Source organism: Scleropages formosus, chromosome 22 (assembly GCF_900964775.1).
Source record: "Scleropages formosus chromosome 22, fSclFor1.1, whole genome shotgun sequence".
NCBI lineage: Eukaryota > Metazoa > Chordata > Actinopteri > Osteoglossiformes > Osteoglossidae > Scleropages > Scleropages formosus.
In genome coordinates, this window is record NC_041827.1 from 3,785,492 (window position 1) to 3,797,890 (window position 12,399).

Consider the following 12,399-nt stretch of genomic DNA (forward strand, 5'->3'; position numbering starts at 1 on the left):
TGACAATCCAAGACTTTTACTGAACTACCCCATAAATATGTTGACATACTTCTTTATTATTACACTTTTATTGATTTGGGCGTGGCACAGCAAGCTTGGCCGGGTCCCACGCTCTGGTAGGTCTGGGGTTCGAGTGGGCCCTGGCCAAACCTGCTGCACCTCCACACCCCCCAGATTCAAACCTGAATTATGAAATCACTGCCAGTCCAAACTGTGTCTGTAGCTTGAGCAGCCTGTGTGCACAATTACTCAGCCATTCAAGATTAGCTCTTGGTCATTAGAGTTGGAGTCTGTTAATTCTGGGAATTCTCTTTGGTGGCAAGAGGACTAGCTGTTGAAAAGATAAAGGCACCAGCTCTTGAGTCCTCTCTTGACTTTTTGCTCTAGTGTTGCATTTGCTCTGCAAAGGAAAAAAGGGAGGCCCCATAAAGGTCAGACTCTTTACAGCACTTTCAGCTCCACAGTTTTCTGTGTGGTTCACATGTATGACTCCAAATTGACTCTGTCCCCTGTGCCCCAAACAGCTGTCGGCTTTAACACATGACCCTCTGCCCATCTAACAGCTGAACCCACCTTATTGTTTTGTTGATGCTTTCAACCACTAGAGCTGTAGCTTAGTTGTGTACATCGATGGCATTTCAGCCTCTTGAAAGCAGCTGGTTTATTCAGCTGGAATTGTTGTATAAGACCTGGTTCATGGTAACATTCCATTGGGTATTTCAGGGGAGCACTCCTGTCTGAAAAGACTACTCTGTTACTGTACCCTGCAAAGCTGTCTCTTCGCAGCCCCTAGGATGAATCACGGGTTCATTGTAATAGCCCGCCTCTGTCACCAAGGGGTTGTAGCTGTCAAACCATTTCAATTGCTACAAGTATCTCGCTGAGGACAGGGAAGCGCAGTTTGGAGCGAATGAAACTTTAACGGCCAACCGCCAGGGGTCTCTACGGGTCATTTTTATACGAGTTCGGTGCCGATTGTCAAGAGACCGGCTTACCCTTCCATACCCAGGACTGATAATCTGTGACCTTCATAAAAACTTCCCAGGTGCCATCCTTTGGCTCGTTGTATTAAACTTCTCCTAGATTATATCTGCAGTTATAGGCCTGGAAGGGGCATGGTTTTACCGCAGGTAGCACTGCCCTGGAAACATACCTGAGGGCAACAAATTTATATCTACACAACCACATCCACATACCAATAACTGTATATCTGCAGACACAGATCCAGACATAGACATGCGGCCTGGTAAAGATGTATGCGAAGACAAATACAGTGCTGCTAGAAAGGATGTGGAACCTATAGGGATTGTCATTATTCTTGTATCAAATATTAAATTAAACTCATAAAATCTAAATTATAAATCTTAAAATAAACTTGCAAAATGAATAAATGACCATGATTTACACCCCTGATTCTACTTATCTACCTGGTATAACCAATGTAACTTGGGCTTCACTTATTTTTACACCTGCACTGCTTGTGTGTTTCTACTACACACATGATTTCCTCTAAAGCATCATATGGAATTGGTCATTACACACCTTTTATGTCACATGAGAAACACTGATTCTCATTAAATAACCGTTCTGTGGTAAAGCTAAGGGACACAGAGGGTTCACATACTTTTAAGCACTGTAAATGTAACATAGTAAATTCAGTTCTACATGTTAAATTATAAGACTTCCCTGAATTTAGAACTTGCTGTTTGGAAGTTAGCACAGACCTTGCTGCACACTGATCACAGTCATGCATGGAACCATGTGCTCCAAATCGGTGAGCGTAGCATCTCCTCCAAATGAAGAAGGTAACCTTTCGAAACCTGCAGATCATCAATCAGGGTTTTCCTATTTTCTCTTTAATTTATTTACATATTTATTATGTTTCCAAGTTCAGGAAGTTAATAGATTCCCGTTGGACTCAGTCTAAATGATAAATCAGAAGTCAAGCCTCAGTTCTGTTATAAATGGAGTCGAAATTTTTTCATGAATCTTCACACCTGGGTCTTTCATCTGATTTCTTTTTTTTTTTTTTTCTGAAAAATAAATAAATGAATGAATACTAAGAATAAATACTTGTATTTTCCCATTTTCCATTGCAGGCCCCTCACTCCCTTACAGTTGACAAAATGACACATGCAATATATCTCAACAACATCTGGCATTGTCTCCTGTGCAGTTAAAGGGTTTCTCCATGATCTTCAGTGTACTCCCAGAAGGAGAAACAGCACTTACGCTACACTCATGGCTCACAAACAGATTTCGTTAGACTGTCAAAAAAAGGCGGTGATTATTTCAATTTTGAAGAGTGTGTGCTTGGCCAGGAAGTAAAATGGTTGGTTTCCCCCTTGTGACAGCTCACATCCAGTAGCTGTCATCACCAATCATGCGAAACACATTTATGTCCTGCACAGGAGCGGGGGGTGGAAATAAAAGGGATTGGAGTTTTATTCAATCCCATTCCGCCTTCGCCCATAACAGGGACTCGTCATCAAAAAGAAGACATTCCCTTGTTGCCTGTTTCTCAGGGTAACATTAAAATTAATTATTAATCAAGGATTTCTGTCATAATCAATCCCATCCTAGGGGCTACATCCTGAGATGCATTTGTTAAACTCCTGCTTGAGACACTGAACTTTGACATGTTTCAGCCTCCTTGAACAGCAAAAACTGCCGCAAAACTAGCAGACAGCCAGTGATCCACAGTGTTGGTCATGAACATGTTGTGCCAACAGCAGCCATGTGATGTTCCCCGCATGGGCACTGTGAGCATTGTGTGTTTGATCTTGACACAATAAAGAGTAGATATTTGATCCCCCCCCATCAATATCTCAAAACATTTTTTAGTTAAGAGCATGTTCAGAACGTGCATAAGCAAGGCTCAGATGTAGGTCAGAATGTTACAGGATTGTGAACACTATACAAATTACTAACTCTGTTCTATCTTCTCGTTGAGCACTACCTCATTACATAAGACCTGAGGAGGTCGGGCAGTGGTGACAGATGAATCCCGTGCTGACAGAGGATGATGTCCATCTGCCGTGACGATCGAGACGTTCCATGCCGAGTCGGGGATCCAAGATGCCATTCACCAACATTATAATTACTTGTTAAACACTGGCTTACAAATTGTTACTTTATAGAATGCCCAGGAGGGGTGGGCAACCACTGGCCCGTGGACCCCCAGAGGTTTTTTCTCCCTCAACCTTCAGTTGGGAGTTTTCGTTCCTTTCCCCGGTGGCCAGTAGGTATACTCATAGCTCTATAATAAGTTCTTCACTATGGTAGCCATTAGTCGACTGTCTTCTTTGTTTGTATCTGCTTTTCTTGCCTTATGCCTGTGTTCAAGCGTTCTGTGTCACTGTGTGAGGAGAGCACTCTATAAAAATAAAAATAAATAAATAAATATACACTTAACCGTGGATTAAGATCTGCTATGATACATACGTAGAAGTTATTCGGCTTTAAGCAGCTTCACAACGTAAGTCAATTTGGAGAAAAGCATTTGAAAAATTACAAAATTTATGTTCCTCAATTGACGTAAAAAGGCATTCAAAACGCCTTTAGAATTTGAATACTATATGACATTTTGAGTAAATTCAGGTTTATTGTTATTATTTCAGTACAACCATTCCTATTATTAACGTCATAATTATAAACATTATTTGCTTATACCAGTGACACTGATTATATGTTGACAATATTTTCTAAACACCTTTTTTCCTGGTGTGTCTTCTCATGATTTCACGGTTTAGTGAACTCGACTGCAGTTGTACTTCCAGCGCTCATGATGCAACTCTGCAGACATTTTGTAATCTGACAGTTTGTTTTATTTTATTCCCACAGATATAAGATATATTCTCGCAGATATATTCTCACAGATGTTGCTGAATTTCACTTTGCGTGCAGACCTCAGCTTTCCTGCAAGTTCAGAGGGCTTGACAGGTCGCTGTCGACCTCGTGTGTCATTCTGTGGCAGGTGGCAGGTGGACTGTCTCCATTACCGACCGCATTAGACACCTTCCTCTAGAACTGACACTTGCAGGAAATGAAGCGGACGTCACTTTGAGCACGGCTGGCGCTGCAGCGAGGCAAACAGAACTGTTCCCACTTCCTCCATCACAGCAGCACTGACACTTTAAATCGAAAGGGCAGCAAGTCGTGTAAATAATGTATGTACGTTGTCGTAACCTTGGCAATTGAGAGCAGGAAGAATTTGCACCAGACGTGGGCTTGAGGGTGATGACGAAGGATTTTACTGGAGACTGCGGCATTTTACAAATTACTGGAAATTCCTCAGCACGCGAAAGGGCGTAAAATGAAAGAAAAAAGTCAAAAAAGGAAATAAAACATGCTGGCAGAAAAGGAATGAAACCCACTAGCAGACAGTGAGAAATCTGTAAGATTTCATCAAGTAAGCTCTTGTTCTAAGCGCAGAACATTCTCCTTTCTCTTCACTGTCAACCAACTAAATACCAGTATATAATACATGGGTACTTTCTTCAGGAGTGGTTTACGTCAGTCGGTCAGATGTGGAACACGGGGATGTTTTTCAAAACTAAAGAGTGATGAAGCTCCTCATTCGCCCTGCTGTCTTCATTGAACCCATTAAACTCCTTCTGTGAGGCATTTAAGGAGCTGAAAGACCTGATGGACTCAGCTGTCCAGGAACTTATGCTGAATAGCCCTGCTCCATGCCTTCCATTAAGAATCTGCTGCCAGGATGACTCACACTTGGAATTACAGTAAAAAAAAAAAAAAATAATAATTTTTAAGCTTTATTTTTTCATAAGCTTTTTTATCCATTCATCTTCTGTGTAATAAATTGGCAGCTGTCAGTTTTTTTACTATGGAAGTGGCAGGTTTTGTGGCAGGTTTTTTCTCCCCAATTTATTTTCCATAGGATTTCAGTAAACACTGTAAAATGTGTGGAAAATACAGTTAAGGATAAAATGTCACGGTTTAAAAAAGCACAGGGAAACAATAAAGTGTTGATGTTATCTCCTACTAAAAGCATGTTATACATATTACATGGTACCTTTTTGCATTTGTTTGTTTTTATCAATGTGATTTACCATAGTGCTCCTACTTATGTTTGCTTTGCTTTTACCCTGAGCGTGTGTGGGGAAAAGGCTATTAATATCCCTCTATGAAAATGGAACAGGAAGATTTAAAGGGTTTAGTTGCTCTCTGGGCTGTGGGTGTGCTTGCATGACTCTGTTCATGATTCAGTATAATAACACTGGTAACCCACAGCTAAGGAAGAACATGTCACATTGATTATGTTGGTACTATACCAAGCATGCTATGTATGTGTGGACCCCTAGGGCCATGCACACAGGAGCTCCCTTGGGTCAGCGACACATGCAGTTGTTGGAGGGGAGTCCCTGGGGCCATGTGCACAATGGGGGAGGGGTGTCCCCGGGACCATCCGCAGAGTGAGGAGGGGCCCTTTGCAGCCATATATACAGTCAAAAAGGAGTTCTGCTGGTATATAGATACAGATGGAGTTCTCAGGGACATGAAGCAAGGGAGGGGCCCCCCCGCAGCTGTGAACAGAGACGCAGAGGGGCTATTCAGACCACGAAAAAGGAAATGTGAAATGGGATGAAGGGCAATCTCTAACTCTGAAACGTCCGCCACTGGCCTGGCTGCCGGAAAAATGTATCAAGCCTTGAGCTTGAGCTTCACTCCCTCTCGCGCCCCCCCATCATACCATACAATTTGTGGCAGACCAGGGAAAGTTACCATGCCAGACATTTCTCAGGAGGAAACATCCCTTTTAACCCGAGCATAATCCCCCCCTTTCCTGAACTGGTCACATTTCAAGCATGTTTCATTGTGTCCTAAACCTTGTTGCGTTTCTCAGGTTTTTGTTTCCAGGTTGCTCTTGTTCAATGCTGCTGGACTTTGGCTGTTAACATGACATTTGTTCTGCATCTCACTGGTGCCAATTTGGATCCAAGCAGGGACACTACAATGAGTAATGCTGATCACTGCTGTCACAGGGACTGATGTCCTTAGGAAACAAATAGACGGAGAAGCAAAGCCCATCATGCCACTGCCTCTCTGGGTAATCCTTTTTTCGGCCAATTTTCTGCCTCCTTTCATGGGACTGCACACACAGCCTAATGGCAGCTGAAGTGCTGCTATTGCCCCCCAGCACATGTTCCTGAAAGGATGTATCATTCAGCATCTTCCAGCTGTTTGTCCTGCTCTGCAGGACTCGCCTCCAAAACATCAGGTTTCCGAACCACCAGCAACTAAAAGCCATGCATATGTTCTCTGATTTGTTCATTCTCTTCTCTCTCAATTAACATTCACTCTTACTTTATTTTTAATTTTTTTTTTAAGAAAAGAGCTGTTAGCTGCAACCTATGCTTGTAACCAAAGACATTGAATTGATTCGAAACTGATGAGCCATGTTATATGTGTTATACTGTATAAACTCTAACTTCTGAAGTACTGCTCTCAACTCTGAGAGAAGACAGTTTTCATAGATAGATAGATAGATAGATAGATAGATAGATAGATAGTCTGATTTTCAGCCACAGTAGTTGTATGAAAAGCTGTATGGAAAAAGAAAAAGTAGCAAATTAAAAAAGAAAAAATTTTCCAGGTCTTTCAGTTGACACCAAAGATCTTTCTATTTATACAGAGTGTTGCTATTGCATTTTAATTGTGCTAAAAGACAACACTGACGGCTGATGAGATGCATAGACTGAGTATTTGTGTGGTTAAGCATGAAGGAGGAGTGGGCGTTCAGATGTGCGAGAATCTTTTTTTTAAGCAAATTTCAGTTCTATCATGTTTTTGCGTAATCCTCACCTGGGCCCTAGAATTTACTGGAAGCCAACTGACAGCCATTGTATCCCATAAACAACAAAGCAAGTGTGGTCTATTTTGTGATTGAATCGCTAGGAGGTGATGATACCATGAGATATTTGTGTGTGACTTGTAATACTAGACTCATAATTTTCACACTAGGGCAGTGTGTACTCATAAATATGGGCTTGTAACCTGAAGCTTAAGCACCTCATAAAATACTTCATAACTCAGTAAAACTGTAAGTAATCTATGAAGTTTCGATATTTGAATAGGATTTTTTTATTTATTTTTGATATTCTGTGAAACTGAAATTATTTCATATGCAAAATTATGACACCGAATCAGTGAAAGAACAACTTCCTACCAAACATTTGAGGAATCTCTTTGTATTATTCTTATTATATTTTCCCCAACAGTGATTACTAAAAATGTCAGAGAAAAAAACCTAAATGTCATATACTGAACATCCTATTACTGAGATACTAGCTCTAGTCATTATATTTGGGAAAGGAAGTCGCACTTTACGTAAGGTTGCATAATTGGATTTTGGATCACTTTCAAAATCTGTGGTGTCCAGTGCTCCAAAGGTTATAATTATTGTCCAAAACCTCTCTTTGGATACAAAGATCCAGAATACTGCAGTATAATTGTCATTGCCAAAGTTACTCTATTCATACAGTTCACATTTACATGTATTCATTTGCCAGACGTTTGTTGTACCTCAGGCCTTTTTAGAGGTTTTTCTGTGTGAAATTATATGTCCCTCAAATTGTAATTCTTTCAACACAAGTATCAGTTGGACAAACATTCTGATTACTAATGCGACAATAAATAATTGCTAATAAGTGACAATTTTGAGACTTTCAAACTAGGGGAAGTATAATTTTGATTATAATTATGATTATCTTGATTATCTTGACGGGCTTCAGCAAATGATTTATTAGAAAAACTACAAAGTGCTACTGCGGATTTTTGGTACAATGCAATGTCTTGAGGGGGATGCGGTGGCGCAGCAGATTTGGCTGGGTCCTGCTCTCTGGTGGGTCTGGGGTTTGAGTCCTGCTTAGGGTGCCTTGCAACGGACTGGCATCCCATCCTGGGTGTGTTCCCTCCCCCTCCAGCCTTGCGCCCTGTGTTGCTGGGCTAGGTTTCGGTTCACTGCGACCCCACTACTCAGGACAAACAGTTTTGAACAGTGTGCGTGTGTGCGCGCAATGTCTTGGTCCTGAATTTTTGCTGATCCATCCATCCATCTTCCTCCGCTTATCTGGGACCGGGTCGCGGGGGCAGTAGTCCAAGCAGAGCCCCTCAGACTTCCCTCTCCCCGCACACTTCCTCCAGCTCCTCTGGGGGACCCCCAAGGCGTTCCCAGGCCAGCTGGGAGACGTAGTCTCTCCAACGTGTCTTGGGTCTGCCCCGAGGCCTCCTCCCAGTGGGACATGCCCGGAACACCTCCCCAGGGAGGTGTCCAGGAGGCATCTGGAACAGATGCCCGAGCCACCTCAACTGGCTCCTCTCGATGCGGAGGAGCAGCGGCTCTACTCCGAGCTCCTCCCGGGTGACTGAGCTCCTCACCCTATCCCTAAGGGTGCGCCCAGCCACTCTGCGGAGGAAACTCATTTCTGCCGCTTGTATCCGCAATCTCATTCTTTCGGTCATGATCCAGAGTTCATGACCATAGGTGAGGGTAGGAATGTAGATCGACCGGTAAATTGAGAGTTTCGCCTACGACTCAGCTCCTTCACCACAACAGACCGGTACAATGACCGCATTACTGCCAACGCCGCACCGATCCATCCATCAACCTGCCACTCCATTTTTCCCTCACTCGTGAACAAGACCCCGAGATACTTAAACTCCTCCACTTGAGGTAGCAACTCCCCCCTAACCCGGAGGGGGAAATCCACCTTTTTCCGACTGAGAACCATGGCCTCGGATTTGGATGTGCTGATTCTCATCCCCGCCGCTTCGCACTCGGCTGCAAACCTCTCCAGTGCATGCTGAGACTTGAGAAACTCGGGGCGGATCTCATCCACCCCAAGAGCCTTGCCACCGAGGAGTTTTTTTGACTACCTCAGCAACTTCAGCCAAGGTAATGGACGAGTCCCCCTCCAAGTCCCCGGCCTCAGCTTCCTCTACGGAAGGCGTGTTGGAGGGATTGAGGAGATCCTCAAAGTACTCCTTCCACCACCAGAGGACATCCTCAGTTGAGGTCAGCAGCGCACCACTTCCACTGTAAACAGTGTTGGCGGAACACTGCTTCCCCTTTCTGAGTCGCCGGACGGTTTGCCAGAATCTCTTTGAGGCCGACCGAAAGTCTTCCTCCATGGCCTTACCGAACTCCTCCCAGGCCCGAGTTTTTGCCGTGGCAACTGCCAGAGCCGCGTTCCGTCTGGCCCTCCGGTACCCGTCAGCTGCTTCAGGAGTCCCATGAGCCAGCCAGGCCCGATAGAACTCCTTCTTCAGCTTGACGGCATCCCTTACGTCCACCACCGTGTTCGGGGATTGCCGCCGCGACAGGCGCCGGAGACATTATGGCCGCAGCTCCGAACCGCCAGCCCGACAATGGAAGTGCGGAACATAGTCCATTCGGGCTCAATGTCCCCAGTCTCCCTCGGAACCTGGTTGAAGCTCTGTCAGAGGTGGGAGTTGAAGACGTCTCTGACAGGGGCCTCCGCCAAACGTTCCCAACAGACCCTCACTATGCGTTTGGGCCTGCCAGGTCTGTCCAGCTTTTTCTTCCGCCATTAAATCCAACTCACCACCAGGTGGTGATCAGTTGACAGCTCAGCCCCTCTCCACCCGAGTGTCCAAGACATATGGTCGAAGATCAGAAAAAACGACTACAAAGTCGATCCTCGACCTCCGACCTAGGGTGTCCTGGTGCCAAGTGCACTGATGGACACCCTTATGCATGAACATGGTTCTCGTTATGGACAAACCGTGACTATCACAGAAATCCAATAACAACTCACCACTCGGGTTCAGATCAGGAAGGCCGTTCCTCCCAATCATGCCCCTCCAGGTGTCACTGTCGCTGCCCACGTGGGCATTAAAGTCCCCCAGTAGAACGACAGAGTCCCCAGTGGGAATGCTTTCCAGCACTCCCCCCAGGGACTCTAAAAAGGCCGGGTACTCTACACTGCCGCTAGGCGCATAAGCACAAACGACGGTGAGAGACCATTCCTTGACCCGAAGGCGCAGGGAGACGATCCTCTCGTTCACCGGGGTAGACTCCAACACATGGCGGCTGAACTGGGGGCCTATTAATAAGCCCACACCCGTCCGCCACCTCTCACCCTGGGCAACGCCAGAATAGTGGAGAGTCCACCCTTGGTCGAGAAGAGTCGTTCCAGAACCCAAGCTGTGAGTGCAAGTGGAATTTTTGTTGATGACACTGTGAATACATTTATTCATTTAGCTGACACTTTTCTCCAAAACAGCTTATAATGTTAAGGTTGCAAATATTACAGTTACAAGCTTCCTATTATTTACGTATTGATACAACTGGGCAGTTTTACTGGAGCAGTTGAGAGTAAGTACCTTGCTCAAGGGTACTGCAGCTGGAAGTGGGGATCAAACCTGCAACATTTTGGTCAAAAGGCCATAGCTCGAACCACTACACTACCAGATGTTCTACAGTGGTGTGTAATGAACTTGTTAAATAGCGATAGACGCTAGTGTGTAATGCAGTTACATTGTCCATATGGAGTCCCTCCTATTGTATATACAGAACACTTCACGGAGCTGATGAGACTGATCAACCAGGATGTTCCCCAAAAGAGAAGCAACCATCATAAAAACTCCAAAAGTACTGGAAACATAAAAGCAAACAGCATATCAAGAATCTTTTCCCTCCCTTCGGTGTCCTGTAAATGCTGAGAGAGCCCTAATGAGACTGTGGACAGCTCCTCCGCTTGCTGAGCTCTCAGATGACTGTTAGCAAATGATGTCATGGAAGTGTTGCTGTCATCATCTCCTCCTTGGGAAAAATAAGAGTGTCTGTTTCCCTGAGCTTTTAGCCTCCTTCATTCTTTCAAGAGCAGCCTGTAATTACAAGAGGCAAACAGGTAAAAAGGCAGCAGTCTGACAACTTCGGCCATTTGTCCAACGCAGCTGCAGCCATGTAATCGTGGTTTTGCCAGTTTTGAGAAATGAATAATTAGTATTAGATTTCGCATAACACAGTGCATCCTATCTTTCTTATAATGAGACCTATCAATCATGAGAAAGCTTAGTGAGCTCTCCAACGTTTTATGTATTACAGAAATAAATGCAGTTTTTGTTTTTGTTTCGTCTCTAGACTTGATCTTTTCAGGTCGAACTCAACTGAGAGTCCAAAGTAAAGTTATTTTAGGCAATCAGTTAAGACAATACATGAAATGAATGTGCACATTGTTCTACTACTATTCTACAAGACTAATATAAAGTGTATACTGTATGCTGAACTGTCGGCACAGCAAAGAGAAGATGGACGGAGACCTTTAATATTCCCTACGGCAGAATGCCAAAGTTTTGAAGAAGGAAGTTTTTGTTTACAGCTAAGGAAAAGAGAAACCCTAAACAGAAAGATGAGCTACAGACATTGCAGCAAGATGCCCCTGTCATTTAAAATTGATCGAGAATTAATGTGAAACTTCTTTATAGGCATAAGGGCCCTCGTGGGGCGAAGAACCTGAGGTGGCAGAGTGAAACCTTTCTTGGAATGGACTCTGAAGATCTGAAAGGAGCTTTCAAACTTTTCTATTTTACCTCTTATTTGTCTTTTTTTCAAGTAACTGAACTGGAAATGATCATTCCAACTTTGAATGAATATGAATACTAACCAAACTGAGGTAGTTGTACAGAGAAGTTTTGTTTTTAATTCAAGTAGTTTTTCAACCATATTTCCTGAATTTCACAATAAATGAATTAATAGTGCTCTTATTAATGGCAGCTGGTAGTGTAGCAATTAGAGCTCCTGTTTTTGGACCCAAAGGGTGCAGGTTCAAATCTTACCTCCACCTGTACTACCCTTGAGCAAGGAAACTGTATTGTTGGTTAACCCTAAAGTGCTACTGTGGATTTTTTGTATAACGTAATGTCTTGATCCTGAATTTTCATATCCTACATAAATAAATTCTGATTTGCAAGTACTGCAGATTAGTTTAACATGCAAGAGGAGTAAAAAAAAATGTATGCAGGCATAATTAGGTAAAGAAAGGCACACAGGCACTATAGGTAATTAATGAGTAAAAACAGCCAAAACACAATTTAAACTGGAAGAGTTCCTTTCACTTGTGTCATGTGACACAATTCCAACACTGATGATAAATGAAGAGGAGGACAAGAAATAATTGAAAGACTCCCTAGTAGTTTTTGATGAGCTCATTTTATTCATTAGAGGGTCCAAACAAATAATAAACCTTCTGAATTAGCATACCAATGCTGCATCTCTGACTACAAACAAACCCTTCAGCATTTAATAATCGTAAAGAGCAATGAAACTGTTACCTGTGCGTTCAGTGCTCACCTCTAAATTAATTAAACAAACCAAATCGCAACCAAAAAAAATAAATATTCATAATTAACAAA